The sequence below is a fragment of the Schistocerca gregaria genome, chromosome 7 (genome assembly GCF_023897955.1).
Source record: "Schistocerca gregaria isolate iqSchGreg1 chromosome 7, iqSchGreg1.2, whole genome shotgun sequence".
NCBI classification, from domain to species: domain Eukaryota; kingdom Metazoa; phylum Arthropoda; class Insecta; order Orthoptera; family Acrididae; genus Schistocerca; species Schistocerca gregaria.
Genome location: NC_064926.1, coordinates 155220119 through 155247935, shown reverse-complemented (window position 1 = coordinate 155247935; position 27817 = coordinate 155220119). Strand labels below are relative to the sequence as shown.

The window sequence follows — 27817 nt, the reverse complement described above, 5'->3', positions numbered from 1 at the left end:
GTGTGTGAAAATTAATCAAGTTCTGTTTAAACTTGGTCACCGTCAAATCTGCTATTCTAAGCGTGCAAGTGGCATTTCTATCGTCTGACCTAACGGCAGAAGGTAAACGCGCCACGATAAAACCACGAGACATATTGCTGACACTCGCCTACTTCGCTACAGCGACAAGTCAAATAATCTGATGGTGTGTGTACCAAAGGTCTTACAGCATGCACACCACAATAGTCTTTATGTTATATCTCAATGGTGTTGAAGGGTTTCCCACTGCCTTAATCTGTCGCGATAATAAACTATAATTGCTTTTTATGTACACTAAATCACTCTGTAGGGTATGATTGAAGAATAATTGTTTTATTGTCACTGAAATGCTCAACGAAGTATTCAACTGCTTCTGGTCACGTACCCAACGCGGCAGTACTGGTTCTGGTTGCAAAATAATATCGGGATGCCACTGGTTCAAATGGTTCTGAGCACTATGGGACTTAACATCTTAGGTCATCAGTCCCCTAGAACTTAGAACTACTTAAACCTAACTAACCTAAGCACATCACACACATCAATGCCCGAAGCAGGATTCGAACCTGCGACCGTAACAGTCGCGCGGCTCCGTACTGCAGTGCCTAGAACCGCATGACCACCGCGGCCGGCTCGGGATGCCACTATTTAAGTTTTTAGATCCTACTCGTAGCCTTCAAAAATATATTTTCGCGTTTCATATCAACCTATCGACAATTTTGTAATTTATATTTATGCATTCACCTAATCTATTTATTACATGTGCCAAGCACGTTACATGGATTCATTTTAGGATATAAAACATTCAGGACATCTGCAGTTTTAACCATATAAGGAGCAACGTCGGTAATTAACAAGAAAACTTGCTCATCTTTTACGCCATTCGGCCATAAAACAGTCGAAGCATCCTTCAAGAGCTATCCTGGTGTTTGGTGGTGACATTTAGGAATTTCTTCACATCCCAAAAAAAAAGGATTTGCTCTATTTATCTTCAAACAGTCGATCCAATTAGTACACTACCAACCCACCGCCCTTGGGTAGTCCCGTCGATTGCGACCCATATAGGACCATCCTGAATTAAGTTCTGAACTGACGCCAAACATTCCTCGTAAATGGAGTTGACATTTATTTTTTCTTGGTGTAGTTTCATGAGGAATATGCTTGCCTGAATACTTGTATAGGAAGCTTTTAAACACTGGGCTGTTTAATTTCCATAAGGGTCTGTCTGCGCAAATCATGGCATAACACAAATCTTTCGAGTAGGCAGAACTTTGGAAGCCAATGTTATTTGAATTTATTTTTTTTGTAACATTTATCATATGTTTTCTGGTAGATATGTTCTGTGCTATGACAAACCGTTGCTAAGTCGACACGGATTTTTACAGGAATTACAAAACAGTACCTCACTAACAGTACTCAAAGACTGGTATGGAAAATCTTCAATACATTTTAGCAATTTGAAACACAACGGTAGCTTCAAAAATGGTGCAAATGGCTCTCAGCACTATGGGACTCAACTGCTGTGGTCATCAGTCCCCTAGAACTACTTAAACCTAACTAACCTAAGAACATCACACACATCCATGCCCGAGGCAGGATTCGAACCTATGACCGCAGCAGTCGCACGGTTCCGGACTGCGCGCCTAGAACCGCGAGACCACCGCGGCCGGCCAATGGTAGCTTATCATCCGGGTTTTTATGTATGCTTAAAAAACCACACTCCTCGGACTGAGATACTGAAAAGACGTATATGTGTAAATAACAGAAAGATGTGCAGCGGAAAACCTCATCGGCATCAACAGTGAATGACATGGTCATGAAGCTATACATACGGCTAGTAGACGCGCTTTGAAAGAAACACTTGAGTATAACAATACGGAAACGTTTAATGTTGCAGCCTTATTGTTCGCATCGCTGGCATGAACTAGTCCGCTTGGTTGACAAACACACAATCCACAAAAAAAGTGAACAGAAATCATATAACATATCTACGACGAAGGTGTCGCATAAGGTACCGTCTGTAAACTTCTTAGTGAGCCCTTGCACACTAGTTTCAACTGGTAGATTTCACGGGTGTCTAGGCTAGTGACAACTTTTGCCATCGATACAAACTGTTTTTTAGCTGCCTTAATTTTATCTCATGTTCATTACTACAGACAAGTACATTTGATAATATCGTCTTTCTTAATGTGCTTTCACGAGAGCTTCTAGCTTTGGTGAGACATTTTCACTATGTTGAGAGCAGTGGGCGTCATGTCAAAAACTGCTGCCCCATTCCCTACCACTCAAACCATCATTTCAATGCTTCACTCCCCGGAAGAGATCTCACTTTTTTTCCCTCTTCCATATTCCTTGTGAACTGACACTAAAAAGCTTGTTGACTGTCTGATAGACAAGGCTGCTTCAGACAGTGCGATGTGTGTTTTCAAAAATGGTTCAAATGGCTCTGAGCACTATGGGACTTAACATTTGAGATCATCGGTCACCTAGAGCTTAGAACTACTTAAACCTAAATAACCTAAAGGCATCAGACACATCCATGCCCCAGGCACGATTCGAACCTGCGACCGTAGAGGTCGCTTGATTCCAGAATGAAGTGCCTAGAACCTCTCGGTCACAGCTTCCGGTATGTGCTTCGACTCGTCCATTCGGATGCAAGGAATAGCGCTTTCAAGTGTCATTTAATGAAATTTTTAATAATGTTACGTATTGAAAAAGTCAATTTTATACTACGTAGCTTTGAAAATATGAATTTATATACCTTTTATACAAAAATATTGACTACATTTTGAAATACGGAAAAATATCCACTAAACTTTTGAATGTGGAAAATGGAAGTTACATTTTCAGGTTCCAAACATCCTGATTTATGTAGAAAACTACAAAAAGAATGAAAATTACTTAAACCAAAATTATGTTTATACATATTAATTCAGGCCCTAGTAATAAAGACCACGGGTGCATACGGAAAGCCTCAGAGACGGCGCAACAACATTTACATCTATATGGATACTCTGAAAATCACATTTAAGTGCCTGGCAAAGGGTTCATCGAACCACCTTCACAATTCTCTACTATTCCAATCTCGTATAGCTCGAGGAAAGAATGAACACCTACATCTTTCTCACGAGTCTGATTTCCCTTATTTTATCGTGGTGATCGTTCCTCCCTATGTAGGTCGGTGTCAACAAGATATTTTCGCATTCGGAGGAGAAAGTTGGTGATTCGAATTTCGTGAGAAGTTTCCGTCTTAAAGAAAAAACGCCCTTCTTTTAAAGATGTCCAGCCCAAATTCTGTATCATTTCTGTGACTCTCTCCCCCATATTTCGCGATAATACAAAACGTGCTGTTACGAAGAAAATGAAAATAGAATTTTCCATGTGTATAGCTCCAGCTATCATTTCGCTGTTAGAATATGTTACATCCCGTCGTAGGCGGCAATTACGTCGGACTCTTTTTTCCCATGAAGCGTCTGAGTTCAAATGACAGCTCCGACAAAGCGCTGCCTTTTCATACCTTTCGTACGTGATTGTACTGCCATCTGTATAAATTTCTATATGTCCATCCTTTTAGCAGGAGGTCTGTGGGAGGACGCCCGTTTACTATCGTGACAAAAAATAAAATCACCTACAGCCCGTCCTTAGGAAAACAAATAGCGGGAAAAACAGATGCCAGACAGATTCACAGGTAGAATCTTAAGGAGCTGTAACTCATCGACGAATCAAGTTTCTTGTAAGATGCTTGTTCGACCTATTCTTGAGTATTGTTCATATCTTTGGGGACCCTACCAGATATGACTGACAGGAGAGACAGGGAATATCCAACGCTGAGCGGCACGCTTCGTCAATGGATAGTTCAGTCAGCACGAGAACATTACGGAGATTCTCAAGAAATTACCTTGGCAGTCGTCACAAAGGAGGCGTTGTGCATTACGGAGAGATTTGCTATTGATACTTCGGGAGAACACTTTCCACGAAGAGTCGGACAACAATTACTCCCCCCTACGTAAGTCTCGCGTAATGGCCACCAGGAGAGAATTTGAGAAATTAGAGCCAATAGCGAGGCTTGCCGACAATCGGTCTTCCCACGTGCTACTCACAGATGGAACAGGCTTGAAGGGCTCAGTCAGTGATGAGAAAAGTACCCTCCGCCACAAACCATCAGGTGTAGATGCAATGGTCTTAAAAAATAATTTAGTTGCATGAGACAAATACAACTGTAGCCTTTTGTTTTTACTTCACAGCAAACTAAATTTTACACCCCAGATGCTAATTACAGTCCCCATTCCCCACTCTCGTAGAAACCATTAAAGTAGAAATCATTAAATTACAAAATGTTAGTTACTTTAAAATCACTAGCCGGCCACTGCAGTTTACGGCGAAGACTCCAAATAGACCGAGCACTTCTTGTTAACTGCCAAATTTCTTGCATTGTACGAGTCTGGCCGTAGCGTCCCTGCGAACTTCTTGTTGATTGGTGAGACCGCGAAGGGGGCTGCGGGGAAGGGATTGAGGGTGGAGGGCCTACCTGCCGACTGTGCTCACAGCCGCGGGAAACCCGCGCTTGCCGGCGGCTACTGAGTCAACTGGGCGCCGACTAACTACCGCCTCTAAACAAACATGGCAGCCGCCGGTGGTAATGGCCCGCGTCCGGCGGCGCACCGCAAATAATTTTCCGGCCGCCTCTCCGTACGTGATGTGGGCCGAGGCGAAGGCGTCGGGGCGCGCACGGCTCCTGTTTGCGTCCGGATGGAGCGAAGGTAAACACGGGTGCAGCCCCAGCAGGTCTTGTCGAGTTACCTTCAGCGAGCGCTTTAATCAGTCGAGTTCACCTGGGAGAGAGCAGTGACCTCGCTAAGCGATCGCGGCCTTAGAAGGTCGGTTTCCAGGTAGCGTTTTAATGTGATGACAGACTACTGTTCGCTGTTCTACGAGGGTGAACAAATACCGTATTATAATCGGGACACTGCTTGGTAGCGTATGTTGAATCGAGTAAAATTTACAAGCGGACTGCGTTTCGTTAGAACTGGTGTGCCAAACTTCAGAACGAAAGTAAGTTTCACATGATGATAACTAACATGGACCGACATAGAAAGAAGTGCTACAGTGTAACACAGAAAGTAAGTGAAAGAAATACACAATAAGACAAACAGAAATGACACTTTTGCTCAAAAATGAAAGCGTGATTCATAATCATCCCCTAGACATTACAGAAGGCGAGAAATGGTTCTTAATGCTGGCCGCCAGACTGGTAAAGAGTTCTAGCGGTAGGGTGTTGCATTCCTCTGCCAGGGCGGTTGACAACTCATCTACATCTACACCTACATCTACATGATTACTCTGCAATTCACATTTAAGTGCTTGGCAGAGGGTTCATCGAGCCACAATCATACTATCTCTCTACCATTCCACTTCCGAACAGCGCACGGGAAAAACAATCACCTAAACCTTTCTATTCGAGCTCTGATTTCTCTTATTTTATTTTGATGATCATTCCTACCTATGTATGTTGTGTCGCTCGAACAATTCATCCACCTGCATTGTTCGATACGCATAGTCAAGCATTAGGGCCATACGCACCCTTGAAAAGACACATGTGGGGATGGAGGACATTATCGCAATAACCTTGACCCGTTGATGCAACGTCTTCAAATATTTAGAGATCAGAACCTCCATGAAGCATTAATCCTCCGCGAACAATAACACCCGGAGCACCAAAAGAAACATATTCGTCAATGCTGGATAGAGTCGGCAACACTGAAAATGGCAGATAAGCAAAGAATTAACTGGAACAGGCATTACATTAAATTCGAAGTATAGAAAACTTCTAAAACAGTACATTCTTGTCAGTAAGGTGTGATCCAAGAAGCTTGTTCCTAGAAAAAATACTTATTTTCAGCCTGTCGATCGCCGCTTCATGCTTCGTGAACTAAAATGGGAATCCCATGAGGAGACTCGATGCTCTTTCCGGAAGGCGCATCTGCTAAATTTTAAAGAACCAGCATTTCAAGCCGGCTGCTTTTACATTTCTGCTGCCTCCAAGGAGGAAAGGTTAGAGCAAGACAACGGCAAAGCTGGATGTAGTAAAAGGGAATTTTGCCTAATAACTGAAGAATGAGAAGAAGAAGCTGAAACTGTCGGCTTAGATATGTTGCGTTTAAGGACTATGTGTCATTTCACTGCATGTTTATTAACTCAACTGAAGTACGACTTCAGAGGCATACAGACAGTCACATATAAATGAAATATTTTGTTTCCAGACTGTTATTGATACGTAGAATGTAAGTAACTCCGCTTACGTAGCAGCAGGTATATGGAAGCTGATTAAATGCCAAATTTACGAGAATATACTGTACTGCAGCAAACGGTTTGGTATTTATCTGATCACGTTGGTTGGGGGTCTTCAGATTTGCTTCAGATACCCAAAAGACAATGAGACTAGATCACAATTCATCTGTGGTGAGCAGTAACATAAAGCGTCATCGGCATTAGGGTATATATGTAACACTTACTTAGTCAAATTACTTTTTCATCGTATGTTATAGTGAATTAATATTTCAGTGTAATTAGGTATTCAACATTCATACGTAATATGCATTTTGTGCGTCAATATTGTCCACTTCGCATTTAAATTCCTTCGATTTTTTATGTTTTCTATACCTGAAAGTAAGATTTTAAAATGCTTCTGAAGGTTCTGTGATATCCAGTAAAGTACACTCCTTTCTCTCAGGTGCTGCGAAGTATGTGTTCCTTACTTTCACAGTACTGGAATTTACTCCTAATGGTGCACTTGTCCATGCCTGTCAGTCTGGAAATGTGATTCATAGTCGACGCCTTTCGGTTTCTAAGCTCCCACGGCTCTGATCTCACAGCTCGCGCTCATTCTCATAGCAGAAAATCTTATGGCCTTTCACAGAGTGAGCAGTCCGAATTGCCTGCCCACCTCGCAGTGAAATAATCACTGCAGACATTTCTTGCCGCCTTCACCTATCGCGTGGGTACGCCTATAATTGTTGAGCACAAACGACTATACCGGCCACGCGAGTCGCACCGAAATGGCCCCTGTCACGTCAAGGCATACATTTGGTTTGGTCTGTAAATCGCGTAATTTTGTGTTCCCGTGTATAGCTCACTATCACTGAATAATTTGTACGACACTCACCACACTCTCGATGACCAAGCTCATAGCCTCATTCGTCCTCTGCGAGTGTAGTATTGGACACGCAAGTAGCGAGAGCTAAACGTTTGTCTAATACGACATAATTGCCGTTCTGGAAATGTCTGAATAATTTCTCTTTTATCTAACCAGATGCCAGCCTCGGATTATACTTACACACTTATACACATTTACTGGTTTCAACTGTAATCTACATATCCATTGGTGCAGTACAGAAGCACCATAACACTGGCATTGTTTTCGCACATTGAGCACTGACAGCTGTACATACTTTGATGGTATATGTAACTACCTCTGATTCTGTTTAGAAGAGTTTTAATTTTACCTAAAAGACAGAAAGTTCCAAGATCTTTCCAACAACGTTTCCCGGTTACGCTAGGGCTCCATTTGTATAGGTTATGTGCTTGAGAGGAGACTAGCCGCCAACACTGTTACGGGCGGATATGTCTTGTGTGTTATGACACAACAGTCACATTAACGTGAGGACTGCCTATGTTCGATGTCAACGTGTGATAATCACTCGCAGACAGCAGGTGACGGTACTAGCAGCAGACGATATAGAAAGCATTTCGGAGGGACTTGGGAAACGCCGCTGCAGTGTTCGTATCGCGATAACGAAAACATTTATTTGACGTTAAGGAGATCATAATTATTGGCTCTCCGGAACGGCAAGTCTGTGAACTATTCGTGTGCCTTCGTGGTTTAGGTGTAAAGTACATGTTAAAATGACGCCGCCTAAAGACACTCCCAAAGCAGCTGTGGTGCACGACAGTCCGTGAATAACAGGGATGAACGATGGACTTGGAAATGTGGACGAGCGAACAGGGATGCAACTTTTCAGCAACAGTGTCTTGTTCAGGCAGTGTCGCTGCATACGGGGCGCCCCAGCAGCCGTCTGTGCGTCTGCCAGAAAGCTGCACTTTGCATGCCAATACCGCAACTCAACGTCTGTTGAGTGGTGACAGATTGGCTTCGCAGATGAATCACGTTTTATGCTCCATCGGACTAAAATCAAACACCCTGCAAAAATCGTCGGAAGGTTCCTGTATGCCAGGCGAGGAAGCATTATTGCCCGGGGAATGTTTTAAGGGCATTCCCTATGTGATCCTGTCATTGTGGAAGGCACAAGTATATAGCTATTTTTGGGGACTATATGCGCCCGACACGCAGTTTTTTTCCCTCGGAACGATGGAATCTGCCAGCAGGACACTGCAGCTTGTCGCACATCTCGCATTGTACATGTTTGGTTCGATGAGTACAAGAATGAGTATACGGTACTCCCATGGCCACGAAACTCCACGGGTTTAAACCCAGTCGAGAATCTGTGGGACGACTTTGATGTGCCTGTTCATGATATGGATCCTCAATCGAGAAACCTTGCTCAGCTCGCCACGGCACTGGAGTTGCCATGGCTCCATATACTTGTCAGTATCTTCCAAGACCTCATTTACTCTCTTCCTGAACGCCTCACCGGAGTCTGCGACTGGAAAAGGTGGTTATTCAGACTTCAGATAAGTGGTCACACAGTCTGACTGGACAGTATATCTAGTCATCCACTCCGTATGAGCAGGTGTAGGCTCAGAAAATTTGAAGTTCCTGATTCGCTCTAAATATCTTTCAGCTCTTAGATACGCTCATTCTTAAGGTTTTCGTGTTGAAAATTAGTACGACTTTAGTAGGATACGCAACATGCAGTACACGTGGTTATTAGGCCCTACTAATACAATAAAATCTTGTCGTCCCACGGCCAGCAAATACTACAAGGTACCTCGCGTCCCCGAGACGTGTTGGCAAATGTTAGTGTCAAACAGAAGTGGTTCCCTATGATGCGATGTACCGTTACACCTCGACGTTTGAAGCAAAGACTGAAACACCATATACAGGATGATTAGGTGATGACGTAATAAACTTTCAGGGACGATGGAGAATGATAAATAGATCAATTTGCGGTAAGAGACCAAGATCCGGCAGCGAACGAATCGAAGTTTATAAGCAAAAATCGCTCTGATACCTCTTACAGTGGCCGTCTTCTACTGGGAGCTCTTTACTTTCCTTATTTTGGGAGGCGGTAGTATGGATCATTATAAGAAAAAATGTGCAATAAACATGTGCACTGAAGTACCTACCTTAAGAACTATGAGCATTTGTTCATCTTTGGCACTACGAAACATATCTCTTCCCCTGAACAAGTGTTCACAGCTCTTGGTTATACACTTTAGAGCCCACCTTTACCGTTTTGTCTTGTTTTGGTCCATGCTACCATCTCTCAGACTATGGTAAGCAAAGAGCTTAGAGTGGAAGAGATTTGATGCGTAGAATATAAGTGCTTATAGCCGTTATGGTATGTATTTTAGAGCCTATGTTTACAAGAATTCTTCGCTCGAGTGATCGTTCCTGTGATCTGCCTGAACATGTATATGTGAGAAATATGTTTCTATTTGTGACTGAGGATGGCCTACTGAACAACATTGGTTCACCATTTAAATCACTGATGATGATGAGGTCTCATACTCCGAGGAGCGTAGGGGACGATGTGGGAGATCCGCACCGCTGTACTAGGCAAGGTCCTAGCTGAGGTGGTTTGTCATTGCCTTCCTCCGACCGTAATGGGGATGAGTGATGATGATGATGAAGACGACACAACAACACCCACTCATCTTGAGGCAGGAAAAATTACTGAACCCACCGAGAATCGACCTCGGGACCCCGTGCGCGGGAAGCGACAACGCTACCGCAAAACCACGAGGAGGAGAGTATTATTTATAGCAAATACACGTCAAATTTTTTCGGGTTTGTTAGCACCTCTAAGTATATGTCGTCAGAGCAAACCGTTAATGCTTACCTTTCGCTAACCGACCTCGGTAGATGAATGGTCAGCGCGGCAGAATGTCAATTCTAAAGGCCCGGGTTAGTTTTCCGGCTAGGTCGGAGATTTTCTCCGCTCAGGGACTGGGTGTTGTGTTGTTCTAATCATGATAATTTCATCCCTATCGACGTGCAAGTCACCGAAGTGGCGTCAAAATGGGAATACGGGAAAACTGAAAGAACACCTGCTTCACGCAATATACGGAAAACTCTGTAGATACTTCACTAACGGCCGGGTGGCCGAGCGGTTCTAGGCGCTAAGGTCTGGAACCGCGTGACCCCTAGTTGGGTTAGTTAGGTTAAAGTATTTCTAAGTTCTGTGGGACATATGACCTTATAAGTAAAAGCCATTTGAACCATTTTGATACTTCACTATCAGGAATTTGACGTGCGGAAATCGCCGACGACCTTCGCAGGAGCCTTAAACACACACCATAGGTGCATACTTGTATTCTTCATTAGTGCAGATGTGTGGCATAATGGACCGATGCATCCCTCGGATTGAATGTCAACTCCTCGCACTACATTACTCACAATATACAACTAACTGCGCGTTCAAAGGGCTAATTCAATGGCAGGAAGACGTCCTGAGGTGGAAAGTAACGAGGCAAATTGGGACGGAGTACACCATCAAACAGGTAGGATGGATAAGACACATATGCGCGCCACTAGCCCAAAAACAAATGTACACTACATGAAATGTACTCATCTCAGAAACTATCTGGAACAGGGCATATGTCCATACGAAATTTTCAGCTTCAAATGAGGGTTCCTGTCATATTCACGAATACTGAGCATTGGTCCTGGGATACCCTGTATCATGTTGATATCCGTTAGTTCGTGATACGTATCATGTATTAATATTCGATGAAATCAACCAGCAGTGAAAACTGAAGCATTTTTAATCAGCAACTGAAAGCTGATTGATGCACACTTTCATGACATTATAGGTCCCTCGCGCAAGACTAATAGATCAGAAGGGTGCTTTTTATTATAGATAAAATCGGTAGCTGTGTGAGCAATACCTGTAGTTGTCATCGAAGTAAAAAAAAAAAAAAAAATAAACAAGACGCGCGACGCTCTACTACGGAATTATCAGAATGCGACGGATAATGTCTGGCGTCATTTACTCCTACGGGCAAACAAATGATTACATATTGAATAAAACTGGTCCACTTTTGGCCCTTATGTAAGAAGTTATTCGGCCAGACGTAGATCGGTAGACTTGTTGGATGTTCTCATGAAGAATTCATTTCAAATAACGCCCTAGATAATCAAAATCCCGTCCTTATTGGTGGGGAATTCCCATAATACTCCAAAATATCTCCACTGGTGAGAGATTCGGTGACGCTGATGGCCAAGATAGTGTTTGGCAAACCCGAAGCCAAGCAGCAGAAACTTTCGCCGTGTGGGGACGAGCTTTGTAATGCTGAAATGTAATCTCAGGATGACTTGCCGTGGAGGGCAATAAAAGGTGGCGTAGAATACTGTCAGCAGACCTCTGGGCTGTAAGGTTGCGGCGGGTGAAGACCAGAGGCGTCCCGCTATGACATGAAATGGCCGTCCAGATCGTCAGCCCTGGCTGTCGGATCGTATGGCGGGCGATGCCAACTCATGCCAACATGAGTAACGTAGAAGCAAATAACCTCGTAGTAGTGGAGCAACTTAAATCACTTAGTAAAAGCAAGTCTTCTGGTCCAGGCTGTATACCAATTAGGTTCCTTTCGGAGTATGTTGATGCACAACCGTTCGCTCGACGAAAGATCCGAACCCAGAGACTGGAAAGTTGCAAGAGTCACACCAATGTTCAAAAAAAGGTAGTAGAAGTAATCCATTAAATTAAAGGCCCATATCGTTAACGTCTATATGTAGCAGGATTTTAGAACATATAGTTTGTTCTAACATTATGAATTACCTCCAAGAAAACCGTCTATTGACACACAGTCAACATAGGTTTAGAAAACATCGTTCTTGTGAAACACAACTAGCTCTTTACTCTCATGAAATGTTGAGTGCTATTGACAAGGGATTTCAGATCGGTTCCGTATTTCTGGATTTCCGGAAGGCTTTTGACACTGTGCCACACAAGCGGCTTATGGTGAAATTGCGTGTTTATGGAACATCGTCTCAGTTAGGTGATTGGATTTGTGATTTCCTGTCAAAGAGGTCACAGTTCATAGTAACTGACGGAAAGTCATCGAGTAAAACAGTAGTGATTTCTAGCGTTCCCCAAGGTACTGCTGTTTCTTATCTATATAAACGATTTTGGAGACAATCTGAGCAGCGGTCTTCGGTTGTTTACAGTTGAAGCTGTCGTTTATCGACTAATAAAGTCATCAGAAGATCAAAACAAACTGAAAAAAGATTTAGAAAGATATCTGAATGGTGTGAAAAGTTGCAGTTGACCCTAAATAACGAAAAATGTGAGGTCATCCACATGAGTGCTAAAAGGAACTCGTGAAACTTTGTTTACACTCTAAAAGCCATAAATTCAACTAAATACCTACGTATTACAATTACGATCAACTTAAATCTGAAGGAACACATAGAAAATGTTGTGGGAAAGGCTAACCAAAGACTGCGTTTTGTTGGCGGGACACTCAGAAAAGGTAACAGACCTACTAAGGAGACATACACGACGCTTGTCCGTCCTCTTTCTGAATACTTCTGCGCGGTGTGGGAACCTTACCAGATAGGACTGACGGGGTACATCGAAAAAGTTCAAAAAAAAAAAAAAAAAAAAAAAAAGGCAGCACGTTTTGTATTATCGTGAAATTTGCTAGAAAGTGTCACAGAAATGATGCAGTATTTGGGCTGGAAACCATGAAAAAAATGGTTCAAATAGCTCTGAGCACTATGGGACTTATCATCTTAGGTCATCAGTCCTCTAGAACTTAGAACTACTTAAACCTAACTAACCTAAGGACATCACACAACACCCAGCCATCACGAGGCAGAGAAAATCCCTGACCCCGTCGGGAATCGAACCCGGGAACCCCGGCGTGGGAAGCGAGAACGCTGCCGCACGACCACGAGATGCGGGCAAAATCATGAAAACAACGCTTTTTTTGTTGCGGCGGAATCTCCTCATGAAATTCCAATCACCAACTTTCTCCTCCGAATGGGAAAATATTTTGTTGAAACCGACCTACATAGGCAGGAACCATCACCACGATAAAATAAGGGAAATCAGAGCTCGTATGGAAAGATATCGATGTTCATTCTTTCCCCGCGCTATACGACATTGGAATAATAGAGAATTGTGAAGGTGGTTCAATGAACCTTCTGCCAGGCACTTTAATGTGATTAGCGGAGTATCGATGTAGATGTAGATGTATGTGTAGACAGTCAGGTTAGTATGCAGTCGCTGTTCGGGACCTCTTCAGATAAGTCTTTAACGGTCACAGGAAGCAGGAATTGTCATTGAAGATACTTCTACACCAGTCAATGAGATTCCAAGTCGAAGACGTGTATGGAGACGCCATAGACAGATGCGGGACACCAAACCGTCTGTCATCCTCCATAATGCCCGAATACGGGGAGTCGTGGTCTGGGGTGCCATTTCTTTTTCTAGAAGGACCACTTTGGTTGTGATCCGCGGCATCTTTACAGCACATCTGTTCTTCAACAATATTCTACGCCCTGTTTTATTGCCCTCCATAGGAAGTCTTTGTGGGCTAACATTTCAGTAAAATAATGCCCGCCCGCAGACGGTATGAAGTTTTCTACTGCTTGTCTTCCTGCTTATCTAACCATATTTTGGCCATAAAAGCCGCCTGATAACCTACCAGCTGAGAAAGTTTGAAGAATTATATCCTGGGCGCTCCAACAAGCTCGGGATTTTGATGCTCTAACGCGCCTATTGGGCGGATTTGGCACGATATTCCTCAGTCAAATATTTCAAATGGCTCTGAGCACTATGGGACTTAACTTCTGAGGTCATCAGTCCCCTAGAACTTAGAACTACTTAAACCTAACTAACCCAGGACATCACACACATTCATGCTCGAGGCAAGATTCGGAACTGCGACCGTAGCGGTCGCGCGGCTCCAGACTGAAGCGCCTAGAACCTCTCGGCCACACCGGCCAGCTTTCCTCAGTCAGTATCAATCAGTGCCAAGCGCGCCAAGCCGAATAATAGCTTGCGCAAGGGCCAGAGCTGATCGAGGGTATTATGGACAAGCTCTATTTTGTAAAGTTCTTTCCGAAATTGTAATCATTCGTTTGACTGTATGACTCTATCGCATCTGCTGATTTCAGTCCCATTCGGATTATTCCTTCGAGGTGCGACGGTCTTTTTGTGTTTTACAGCGTTTTACAAGATAGACGACTATGAAGTGGAAAATGAGTACCTTAAATTAGAAACAAGGAGACGCAAAGTGGATGCTTGTAGCAGAGCACATGGAGAATTTGGAATATTTAAGATTTTAAAATAATAACGCACCACTACAGATACATTATTGATTTCATTCCAAAGATCATCAGGTTACACTGCCTATTGTCTTCGTTAGAAATCCTCACGCAGTTGTGCCATGACTTAAGAAGTCTACTTTACATTAAAGGCAAATTCTGGGTCGTCCAGTGTGGCCGAGCGGTTGTAGGCGCTTCAGCCTTGAACCACGCTACCACTACGGTCGCAGGTTAGAATCAAGCCTCGGTCACGGATGTTGGTCATGTTCGTAGATTAGTTTGGTTTAAGTAGTTCCAAGTTCTAGGGGACTGATGACCGCAGATGTAAAGTCCCATAGTGCTCAGAGGCATTTGTGCCATTTTTGTATTTGATCAAATTCTGGAACATGGCGGTCATATAAACATTCCGTGGGCAGTCTGCCAAATGCACGACCAGAAATGAATGTAGGAAAACTGGTATACTGTGTGTGTCACACAGCAGTGATTTCCAAATGCCTCATGACGTTCATTATGACTATCTGACCTTGATAAGCAGTACACTCCACGTTATACTGTTAAGAAATAACAGAGTGTGGTGTGTGCGCCAGAGGTGTAGAGGCAGCGATTGTGATTTTGCACATTTTGTGCTGTTTGCCGGATCTGCAGCCGGTCACAGCCGCTACACAGGACAAACAGGGCAATCTGTGTAATAACGGGGCGCAGATCCTGTTTGCTCTGCGAATGTTTGCCAAACAGGGGCGCGCGCCGACTAATGCAGGGAAGAGATGGCGAGTGGCCGGTGCACAGTTTACTGGCGCGCCTGCCGGAGTGGCCCTGTTTTTATCATAGCGCTCACAGAGCTCGCCAACCAGCGCTGGGGCGCGATTCATTAAGTAGAGTCACGGAACGGAGGTTTAACACATCAGGCTCCACGGGAGCATTTCGCCCTGATGCCCTACAGAATATTTATTTCCTTTTAAGTAATGAAAATTATGGAACGGATTTTGTGAGTCAAATGTCGTAATTTAAATAATATAATAAAAACAGAATAATTTTTTTTAAACTTTAGAATACTATTTGCAATGAATTCGTCGAACACATTTCCCATCAATAAGCCCCTTATTGTTACGGACGGGAGGGGCACTACGTCCTCGCAGTGGTGCCTGGGGCATCTCTCCAATTCGTTCTTTGATTACGCAGCTCTCCTGTCAGGTGAACCACATTTCGTCCCGAACTTACAGCGTCGAATCGACAAAGGTATAGGTATGGAAGGGTTTGAAATCGGTATACTATTCTAGGGCTAAGATAGGAGTAATTACATCGGACTCCCTGGTTTGTAATTTCTTTTTTGAATGTTTATTTGAGTGACACAAGATATGAATGAGAGTGGTTGGAGCGCTGACGGAAGCGGAATGAAACCAGGGAGTCCGGTGTAATTACTGTCGACGGGGTACCTCTGTATTACGATACTAAAGAAGAAATTTTTAAAGAGTAATTTTTCGCTTTGCAGGAACAGTGTAGTAACTTGACGAAATTAATATTGTAAGAAACAAGGTAATTGTGAGGTGTTCATTGTAAGAATTAGTCTGTTTATGTATTCCTGACAACGTGTCATTCTCGGAGCTATCTGCAATAGAACAGACGCTGAAGAAACTTCCCAACGCCAAGATCGATAGTAAAGCATTTATTTTTGGGTAACATATTTCGGCATGAACATGTTCCCATCTTCGGATATAATGTGTTCCTTAGTACTTTAAATGGTGTTTGCACATATAAAGTGTCTTGAAGTTCACGGGAAATCGGAGTGTCGGACATAAATGAAACACTATGTACAAACATGATACTAATGCACAGCTACGGGTGCTAAGACGTATAAACAGCAACAAATTGACTGTCAATTGTTTGCTGTTAATGTCGATGCGCACTTGAATTTGGTGCATCAGTATCATGTTTGTACATAATGTTTCATTTATGTTTGACACGACGATTTCCAGTGAATTTGACGACACCGACGTACATGTTAGTGGTGTAATTCCACCCACAGTACTAAGTAAAAAGCTTGTGTCAAGTTATAAAGCATAAGACCCGGAGATGGCAACATTGTTTTTCCGAAACTGATTATCTAAATCTAATAAATGCTTCACTACCTATAGTGACGTTTAAAGTTTCTTCAGTATCTCAGTCTGTTATTGAAAATATAAAAGGGTTGACAGTTCACAGCGAATAAACTTTTTTCGTAGTTGGACGTATGAACAGACTTAATACACTCCTGGAAATGGAAAAAGGAACACATTGACACCGGTGTGTCAGACCCACCATACTTGCTCCGGACACTGCGAGAGGGCTGTACAAGCAATGATCACACGCACGGCACAGCGGACACACCAGGAACCGCGGTGTTGGCCGTCGAATGGCGCTAGCTGCGCAGCATTTGTGCACCGCCGCCGTCAGTGTCAGCCAGTTTGCCGTGGCATACGGAGCTCCATCGCAGTCTTCAACACTGGTAGCATGCCGCGACAGCGTGGACGTGAACCGTATGTGCAGTTGACGGACTTTGAGCGAGGGCGTATAGTGGGCATGCGTGAGGCCAGGTGGACGTACCGCCGAATTGCTCAACACGTGGGGCGTGAGGTCTCCACAGTACATCGATGTTGTCGCCAGTGGTCGGCGGAAGGTGCACGTGCCCGTCAACCTGGGACCGGACCGCAGCGACGCACGTAGGATTCTACGCAGTGCCGTAGGGGACCGCACCGCCACTTCCCAGCAAATTAGGGACACTGTTGCTCCTGGGGTATCGGCGAGGACCATTCGCAACCGTCTGCATGAAGCTGGGCTACGGTCCCGCACACCGTTAGGCCGTCTTCCGCTCACGCCCCAACATCGTGCAGCCCTCCTCCAGTGGTGTCGCGACAGGCGTGAATGGAGGGACGAATGGAGACGTGTCGTCTTCAGCGATGAGAGTCGCTTCTGCCTTGGTGCCAATGATGGTCGTATGCGTGTTTGGCGCCGTGCAGGTGAGCGCCACAATCAGGACTGCGTACGACCGAGGCACACAGGGCCAACACCCGGCATCATGGTGTGGGGAGCGATCTCCTACACTGGCCGTACACCTCTGGTGATCGTCGAGGGGACACTGAATAGTGCACGGTACATCCAAACCGTCATCGAACCCATCGTTCTACCATTCCTAGACCGGGAAGGGAACTTGCTGTTCCAACAGGACAATGCACGTCCGCATGTATCCCATGCCACCCAACGTGCTCTAGAAGGTGTAAGTCAACTACCCTGGCCAGCAAGATCTCCGGATCAGTCCCCCATTGAGCATGTTTGGGACTGGATGAAGCGTCGTCTCACGCGATCTGCACGTCCAGCACGAACGCTGGTCCAACTGAGGCGCCAGGTGGAAATGGCATGGCAAGCCGTTCCACAGGACTACATCCAGCATCTCTACGATCGTCTCCATGGGAGAGTAGCAGCCTGCATTGCTGCGAAAGGTGGATATACACTGTACTAGTGCCGACATTGTGCATGCTGTGTTGCCTGTGTCTATGTGCCTGTGGTTCTGTCAGTGTGATCATGTGATGTATCTGACCCCAGGAATGTGTCAATAAAGTTTCCCCTTCCTGGGACAATAAATTCACGTTCTTATTTCAATTTCCAGGAGTGTATAATAAATGTGGGTAAAAAGGGATAATACTGTGAGAAATAACTACAAATGCTGAAAATTCTGGAAATTTCAATGGAATCTTCCCAAATGTCTTCCACTGGCTTCAGATAAGGTCAATTTGGTGGCCAAGACATAGGAGATACTCCTCACTATAATGCTTTTCAAACTCCTGTGACATAATTCTTACCTTGTGGTACGGATAACTATTCTGCTAGAATGATATGCCAGTGTGGAAGAGCTCTAGCCTGAAGGGGCAGAGGTGATCCGGATTAAGCTTCATCTTGTCCGTTGTTACAGCAGTTATATTTTCGATTAGTACCACAGCCAACATAGAAGTCATGGTAAATGTCCTGCATACAATATACTGCCCCCAACAGCGCGAGTCCACGGTGCGATGGGTGTTTAGAACACCCATTCGCCTAGGTAAAGGCGTATCCGCACAAGAGTATCAGTCTGGCGAATCTAGGAACGTGATTCATCCGACCAGGCCACGCATTTCCTTCGGTCCTTGGTCCATTTTCGATGATCCCCTGTTCACTACACTCGTAACTGATGACGTCGCTGTTCATCAGTTGAGGAACTCCATGCTGAACCATGTTCACTAAACGGTGTGTTCAGTAATATTTGTGCCTGCACCAGCACTGCACAGTGACGTCATAAAACCACAGATGACCGCCTATCGCGCAGGCTAGCCACCTACCATGTTTTCTGAGGAGGCGTGTTTGTCCAACATCTTGTTGCCTACTCGTGGTTTCTCCATACTTCAATCACTTTCCATAGATGCAGTAGCACTCCAATAGTTGAGAAGCTTCGCCATTTCCGAGGTGCTTGTTCTCAGGACCTGAGCCGCAATAATCTGTTTTTAGTCAAAGTCACTCATATCACTGGATTTACCAATCAACGGACTGTATCACGTAGAAAATGTTTCCCAATTCATCTCTGATCAGGTTATATATTTCCTTCATGTGTCACGCACCCACAGTACTACCAGACAACATTAACTTTGGCGTGTGGCATTGGGCATACAGTTTTCGCTCATCAGTCTAAGCGTACCTTTTATTTTATTTTGTTTGATGTAGAATAACTGATAAGTTTCATCTTATGAGCTTGGATATATAATGAATAACACATACGTTTTAGTGAGTAGCTGTAGTTATCCATTTGTTTTCCCTCGAATACCATTTGTCACTGTCTGCCGGCGTCTCTTTTGTCTCTGAATCGTACTTTATTACATTAGCAAGAGTCGGCTGGGTGCGGTAGTCGTGTTCTCTTTTCAACTTACTTCGTCTCAGATCCATAGGTCAGTAGAAGAACTTATCACAGGAAGCACTGACTCTTACAGTGTTCATATTTTTATTAATTGAACAAGACGAAAAACTCGGCGTTGCCTGAGTATTTAATTTTTGCAACCTTCCCTTACTCAATCTCCTCTTCGTTCGTACCTCTGTCCATCACCTACTCCTCCTTCTCTTGTCCATCTCATCCTCTTCCTGTTTCTGTCCATATAATCCTCCCCACTCCGTCTGCCAACTCATCATCCCCCTCTCTCTGTCCACCCCCTCCTCCCCTCCTCCCTATCAGTCATCATGTAACCACTCCAGTGTTAAATGGGTGATTAAATAATTCGTGTATCAAGTCTGGTTGAAATCAGTCTAGTGGCTTAGGAGAAGATGTCGAACACATGCTTATATGACATACGAGAGGCAACACTTTTTTTTCTCAGAGAAAGTTGCTTTTATCCCGGATTCCAATATACTAATTTAATCCCCTCTTTTTACGCTACAAAACCCTACTTTGCAACATACTCTCTTTTCAATGCGACAGCGTTACGCCGCCGTATTGGATGCTCTATATGTCCTCATGCTACCACTGTAGTGGTCGACCTGCGAGCCAACTTCTGCCTGCAATAATTAACGCCCTATCATCCATGTACTGCTACCGGCGGAGTGTATCTTTCATTGGGCCAAACACGTGGAAGTCGGGAGGTGTGAGATCCGGGCTGTAGAGTGTATCGCAGCGGGTACGCCCCTTTGAATACCGCAACTGATGGGTGAGTGTGTCAGCATTACTAAAAGAGGCTTCCAATTGATCAGCAAGGTGTTTGATTCTGACCCATCGATCACCTCAAATAAGAGTACCCGCACATTCCAAAATTTCAGAAGTGACAGATGTGTGCGGTCGACCGACATGGGGGAGAACGCACACATTCGAGCGACCTTTTTGCGATGTTGTAAGACTCTTCACTCGACTACTCACCGTGCTACTGTTCACTGCCAAGCCCCCGTTGAGCTTCTGAACGTGCCTATGAATACCTGTGCTTCTCTGGTTTTACGTCAATAGAAATTCAATGACAACTCTCTGCTTGGAACGAACCTCCTGTACAGATTCCATTATGATGGTTACACAAATTACCGGCACCTATCGCAACTTCATGAAACTATTGGATCTCAAGCTAGAATATTCCACGATGTTCCACAAATTAGGTATAATTTTTTTTAAACAAAGTGGCCCGATAAAAAAGCTGTGTTCCTTTACTTATCGAAAGTCCCCTTCTAAATTGCACAAATATGTATCTGATTTCCTACTGTTTGCATGGCTCCAGAGAGGATTTCACATTTGTCTGTCATATCAACCAGTGTGGCTTGATGTTAGATCCCGAAACACACTGAAAAACTATTGGCTCTCTACACTGTTCATCATGCAACCTGGTTGACACATTGAAAAGCCCAATTAAAAGAGAAATAGCACACATGTAGGTTCTCAACGTTTTTAAGTCGGCGCGTCTTATCCGGAGAAATCTTACTCCCATAGCATTTTTATGCAAATACTTCATATACCTAACAAATCTTATTGAAATTTCTTCAGATATTCCTGCGTTTGGCTTCACTGTAATCCCCTTTTTATTTCAACCCATGTGGTCTGTAGGTGGTTCTTAATCCTACCGCGATTCTTTCCAGGTAATAAGTAACCCACAAAATCTACGATCCTTCAAAGAATCCATTTTCCAATTATTAAACCCTTTCTGTATTCTGATTACAAATGAATTAATGTGTTAAATACTTTTTTTAAGTATCTAAGCAAGAAACTTTTTTGGAAACGTGTTGAGGCTACGTCTAAAGTTTGTTGGAAGACATAAAGTGCTCCCACTATCAAACACAGAATGAGTAAAGTATGGGAAATTTGTCCTCCATTTTAAGAAAACTTAGCAACACATCTAAGATGAATTTGAGTTTTATCTGTCGCTTTCACTTGATAATTCTCCTTATTTGTTGGTACTCATCTGTATGTTGTACATCACAGTCCTTTCATCTGCTTCCAATTACTGTCGTAGCTGCAAACTTTAATGTAACTCTTTGATTCGGTAGCTTGTTCATTCAAGAGTGAATCACTGTAACTTACTCTAAGTGGTTACCAGAGCAGGAAATACTGCATTTTGATGGAAATACATCGTATCGAAAGCCATCGTGAATTTTTACATTGGGATTCTATAGCCAAACGACGTATTTATGCCAGACGGCTCACTCCAATCCACACAATGTAGGATTTATCACATTAAAATTATGTGCAAAGTAACTGCCAAGTAGCAGTTGCATGCAAATAGTTTCTACCAAAGAGTCTCACAGACGTAAGTACTTACAGCTAATCACTGCCAATAGTCAGACCAAGATTACTCAACATTTTTCCATTAGCTTCTTTCCTAAGTTGAAAATAGCTGATGCTACACAATTGTCACCAATTTCCTCACTGGAGTTTCCTAGAAAAATCCTCAGGAACAAAACCTGGGATACCTGAAACTGAAATCTGTAATGAAATATATTTGTAACACCACATATGTCCGTGCAATTCAAAGACTTTCACTTTGTCTTTGAGCCGCACAAAATAATTAGTATACTACAAACGTATTCAATATGATATTAAATATTCAGTACAAATGGCAGTGTAATAACTTGTGGCAGTTACAGAAGAAAACAGAGCAGTGGTTTTAAAGTAAATTTTACTTTGGCTACGCACTGCAGAAAGTCTGTGACTCATTAATGAAAACAATCGATTATATTCGTAACGCTACGAAGTATTAAGTTCGCTGATATAATTTCAGTTATGTGCTGCTAACCATTTTGTAGGAGAATTATGAATGAGGATAAATTATGCAGTGAACGCAAAAGAGATTTATTGGTGGAAGCACTTTTTATAGACAAAACTCTGAATTAAAAATAGTGTCACTAATTGCTAACCTAACACAGGCCATTACATGTGTCATGGTTTCGCCTCGTCACTGCTGCTTAGACATGGTCACACGCGGTTATCTGTCACGACGAGTATTCTTGCCATTCATTCGCCATTCGTAAATATTAGTAACAGTAGCACCACTGCTTTCATCCAGTGACTGAGATAAGACGTAGCACTCATCATAAGTTTTCTTGGATTTTCATAGCTAGCTTTCTACTGTTTACGCATACACTGCTCCTTTCTTTTTACGATCTGAATAACGCCAGTGAAAATACCGTACAGTGTATTATGACAGATCACTTCATGTTAATGATAGGTTGCTGCTCATTTACCAACAAATACAGTTAGTTTAACGACCACTGTCCAGTGAAAACACTGAGCGCCCTTGGAGTAGCAATAACTTAAATTTTTTTGATTGAATTTTATATGGGAAATGAAGTGGTGGTCGAATTAAGCCCAGGTATGCTGAGGAAGCGCTGCTGCTACGGTCACAGGTTCGAATCCTTCCTCGGACACGGAAGTGTGTGATGCCCTTAGGTTAGTTAGGTTTAAGTAGTTCTAAGTCTAGCTGACTGATGACCTCAAGTGTTAAGTCTCATAGTGCTTAGAGCCATTTGAATCATTTTATGCTGATGGAATCAGCTTTGGAAATCGACGCTGACAGCATACGGTTTCGTTATTTCGGGCAGTAATGTAACTTACGTTGTAAGAGGTAAGGGAACGAGTCACATAGACTGGCAATAGGAAGAAAAGCTTTACTGGTAAATAATTAAATGATCGAAACTCTTATGAAATTATAAGTTTGGAGTAAGAAAAGAATGTATTTTCTAAGTCGGCAGCAGAAAGAGAAATACTTGCGATAAACTTAACGAATTCGAAACAGACGAAGCGAATAAATTGTTCTCTCTTGGAAGCAAGATACATGTGACGGCCGAACCAAGAACGATTAGCGCATGAGACAGTGGTCATACTTGCCCAGAAAGTATTCTAGTATCAAACATTGACCTTAATAAAAGGAAGGTATTTTTGTAATATATGTTCGAGGCACAACATTTCCGGAAGTGAATCACAGGCTATGGGAAAAGCGGAAAGCAGAGTCGAAGTGGTTAAGATGTGGCGCTGTGGAATGGTATTGAAAGTTAGGTAGGCTGATAAGAAATGAGGAGGTCCTGCTAAGAATTGGCGAGGAGAGGAACACTTGAAACCTCGACGAGAGGAAGGGACAGGATGATAGGCCAAGTTGAAAGGTGAGTGTTAATTTTTGTAGGATTTCTTTTTTGATCATGCTTGTAAGGTTCTAACTGCTTAGACAAGCGCGCACAGCCTCGACAGAGATACTGCGCCGCATACAAATGAGTCAGAGATGATCTTTGCACTGCGGAGATCCTCGCTAGATTTATCTGTTCACCACGAGAAGAAGAGAGGAGATGGTCAGTTAATTTACGGAGTTAAATATGAGCAGCAGAGATTCCATTATTTGTTTTGTTTGTTTGTTTTTTGTTTTGTTTTTAGGACTTACCGATTGTTTCGAGAGAAATGAATTCAAATACTAGGTTTTGGAATTATGTTTTGGGGACAGATTATATATGCGAAGTAAAATTTTTGTATTTCGATTCTTGGATTACTGTTACGTAATTTTAGAGATATCTGAAGTATATCTGAAATTTACTTAAATCTAATTAAGTCTAATTGAGTTCTTTTAAACCAGAGTCATTGTCTAAACCTCAAGAATCAACTTATTTTCAATTATTTAAAAACTATTATCAAAAAATTATGAACCGAGAATGATAGCCATGTCTTTAGAGTAGGCATTGCACCTCTTCGTATCTCTGTAGCTATATTTTGCAGCTGTTTTATCAAGACGAGCTGTAGTTAACGCGTTGGTTTGTACACATGTAAGACAAATCGTGTAGATAACAGATTATTTTGTAAATTAAATTCCTTCGAGACCAACTCTACTTTCAAAGTAATAAGTTTTCTTTTATCAAAGTTCCTATTTTTTGTGATTAGAGTAAGAAGAGGCCATGATTCTCTTAAGATTATCATAGATTTATCTATGAATTCTCATGGCCGAGTTTCGTCACAGAGGTTCAGATTGAAACTCGCCTTCAATTTCACTTTCGCTCACGAAAACAAATCGAAACGTAACTTTCAAAGTGTTACCCATCAAGGAATAATTCCAATGGCAGTTAAAGGAGCGCTAAGAGGTAACAATTGTAGAGGGGGACATAGACTAGATTCTAACCAATAACAGACTGAGGACATTGAGTGCAAATGCCGCTCTAATTGAGAACGGTCTGAGATGACGAGGTTGCACAGGAGGTTAGTCCGTCGTGTGTAGTGTTAGAAGATGATGGAATTTCGCTACAAATTCTAGAAACCGGCCTTGAAATTTAGGGCAGTTCCACGAATGGTTTCGCCTATATGTGTTTACAATAACAGAATCGAGATACAAAAATAGTCGCGAAGAACTGAAGTATCTATGCAGATTTCTGTCCTAAATTTGTAACAGACCGATAGTATTCTTGATTTACTACAGATGTTCAGATGTTGCTCACATGTTGTTGTTGTTGTGCTCTTCAGTCCGAAGACAGGATTGATGCAGCTCTGCCCGCAAATCGTGGTCGTGTGGTACAGTTCTCGCTTCCCGCGCCCGGGTTCTCGGGTTCTATTCCCGGCGGGATCAGGGATTTTCTCTGCCTCGTGATAGCTGGCTGTTTTGTGATGTCCTTAGGTTGGTTAGGTTTAAGTAGTTCTTTCTAGGGGACTGATGACCACAGCAGTTAAGACCCACAGCGCTCAGAGCCATTTCTGAGGCAGCTCTCCATGCTACTCTATGCTGTGCAAGCATATTCATCTCCGAGTAACTACTCCAACCAACATCCTTCTGAATTTACTTACTTGGTCTCCCCCTTCGATATTTACCCTACACTCTTCCCTCCACTATTAAACTGGTGATCCTTTGATGTCTCAGGACGTGTCTTACCAACCGATCCCTTTTTGGACACGTTGTACCACAAATTTCTCTTCTCCACAATTCTATTCAGTATCTCTTCATTAGTTACGTGATCTACCCATCTAATCTTCAGCATTCTTATTCATCCGTTGCTGAGATACAGTGTAGATTGTCTAAATAAAAAAAAATTATCTCATGCTTTGTACTGAATTTATCGTTGAGAACCAGTTGCGTAACAACTACAAATGTACATGCTGGTCGAACACATCGCTACGGCAAGCAACAGGTCTTTGTTGTGGACTGCTTCAGTGAACGAGCAGAAATGTTTATTACTATGATACAGATGTTATAGGAAATGAAATTATTCCCTCAGGTCTGTGAAATGTAAAGCCTCTTTCATTCTCAGTGTTGTGATTTTTAGGTTCACAAAGTAAACCCGTATTCAACGTTTCAACTTGTTCGGCAAAACATCCAGTGGACTGATATTAAAAATCTGGAACGTTCAATTTCCTGTTACCTCCGAGTCCACTGTCAGATGGCTCGTATCGGCGACCAGCTTTGTTTTGCGTGATTACGTTGTATGAGTTCGCGATACTCCTATTTGCGACACAGATTGACTGCTGGTGCAGCGAAAAATGCAATAACGCTCGCCTCTTCCACAGTCGGACGCACGGCGGCCAGACAAATTAGGAACCTGCCAAATTCACCTCTGGTCGGTGGCCGGCGTGTTTTCATGTCGAGTGCATATTGACCTGCTCCGCTCCGGCCGATACAGGCCTGCGGTGTGGCCGGGTCTTGATAAGACCTGTCACTTGCGGAGGACAGATCGCTCGTCAATACGATAAAACCATTCACAGCCGCAACGCTCCACCATCCAAAACAGCGCCGACTGCCACCACGTGCAGAGCACACGCTCCACAGTGAGCGACCGACCAGGCTTCAACGTCGCAACGTAGCCACCGCAGTATTAATGAAATCTGAATATACTGGAGATGCACGTTACGGATTTAAATTGTACATTTTTCACATAGTTTTTCATACTCAAAATGTAGTAAATAGCTTGTTTTCTCGAGGGAAAAACAAGTACGACATAGATCTACATCTACATCTACATTCATACTCCGCAAGCCACCTGACGGTGTGTGGAGGAGGGTACCTTGAGTACCTCTATCGGTTCTCCCTTCTATTCCTGTCGCGTGTTGTTCGTGGAAAGAAGGATTGTCGGTATGCCTCTGTGTGGGCTCTAATCTCTCTGATTTTATCCTCATGGTCTCTTCGCGAGATATACGTAGGAGGGAGCAATATACTGCTTGACTCTTCGGTGAAGGTATGTTCTCGAAACTTCAACAAAAGACCGTACCGAGCTAATGGGCGTCTCTCCTGCAAAATCTTCCACTGCAGATTATCTATCATCTCCGTAACGCTTTCGCGATTACTAAATGATCCTGTAACTAAGCGTGCTGTTCTCCGTTGGATCTTCTCTATCTCTTCTATCAACCCTATCTGGTGCGGATCCCACACTGCTGAGCAGTATTCAAGCAGTAGGAGAAAAAGCGTACTGTAACCTACTTCCCTTGTTTTAGGATTGCATTTCCTTAGGATTCTTCCAATGAATCTCAGTCTGGCATCTGCTTTACCGACGATCAACTTTATATGATCATTCCATTTTAAATCACTCGTAATGCGTACTCCCAGATAATTTATGGAATTAACTGCTTCCAGTTGCTGACCTGCTATTTTGTAGCTAAATGATGCGGGATCTTTCTTTCAATGTATTCGCAGCACATTACACTTGTCTACATTGAGATTCAATTGCCATTCCCTGCATCCTCCGTCAATTCGTTGCAGATCCTCCTGCATTTCAGTACAACTTTCCATTGTTACAACCTCTCGATACACCACAGCATCGCCTGCAAAAAGCCTCAGTGAACTTCCGATGTCATCCACCAGGTGATTTATGTATATTGTAATAGCAACGGTCCTATGACACTCCCCTGCAGCACACCTGAAATCACTCTTAGTTAGGAAGACTTCTCTCCATTGAGAATGACATGCTGCGTTCTGTTATCTAGGAACTCATCAATCCAATAACACAATTGGTCTGATACTCCACATGCTCCTCCTTTGTTCATTTAACAACTGTGGGGAACTGTATCGAACGCCTTGCGGAAGTCAAAAAACACGGCATCTACCTGTGAACCCGTGTCTATGGCCCTCTGAGTCTCGTGGACGAATAGCGCGAGCTGGGTTTCACACTACCGTATCTTTCGAAACCCATACTGATTCCTACAGAGTAGATTCCTAGTCTCCAGAAAAGTCGCTATACTCGAACATAATACGTGTTCCAAAATTCTACAACTGATCGACGTTAGAGATATAGGTCTATAGTTCTGCACATCTGTTCGGCGTCCCTTCTTAAAAACGGGGATGACCTGTGCCCTTTTCCAATCCTTTGGAACGCTACGCTCTTCTAGAGACCTACGGTACAGCGCTGCAAGAAGGGGGGCAAGTTCCTTCACGT

The 27817-nt window shown here is 43.3% G+C and overlaps 1 protein-coding gene across 1 annotated transcript in view; it reads right to left on the bottom strand.

Moving 5' to 3' along the window:
• The window catches only part of LOC126281509 (hemicentin-2-like), a 2121475-nt gene that overhangs the window by 1349015 nt on the left and 744643 nt on the right, over positions 1-27817 (bottom strand). The window lies entirely within an intron of this gene.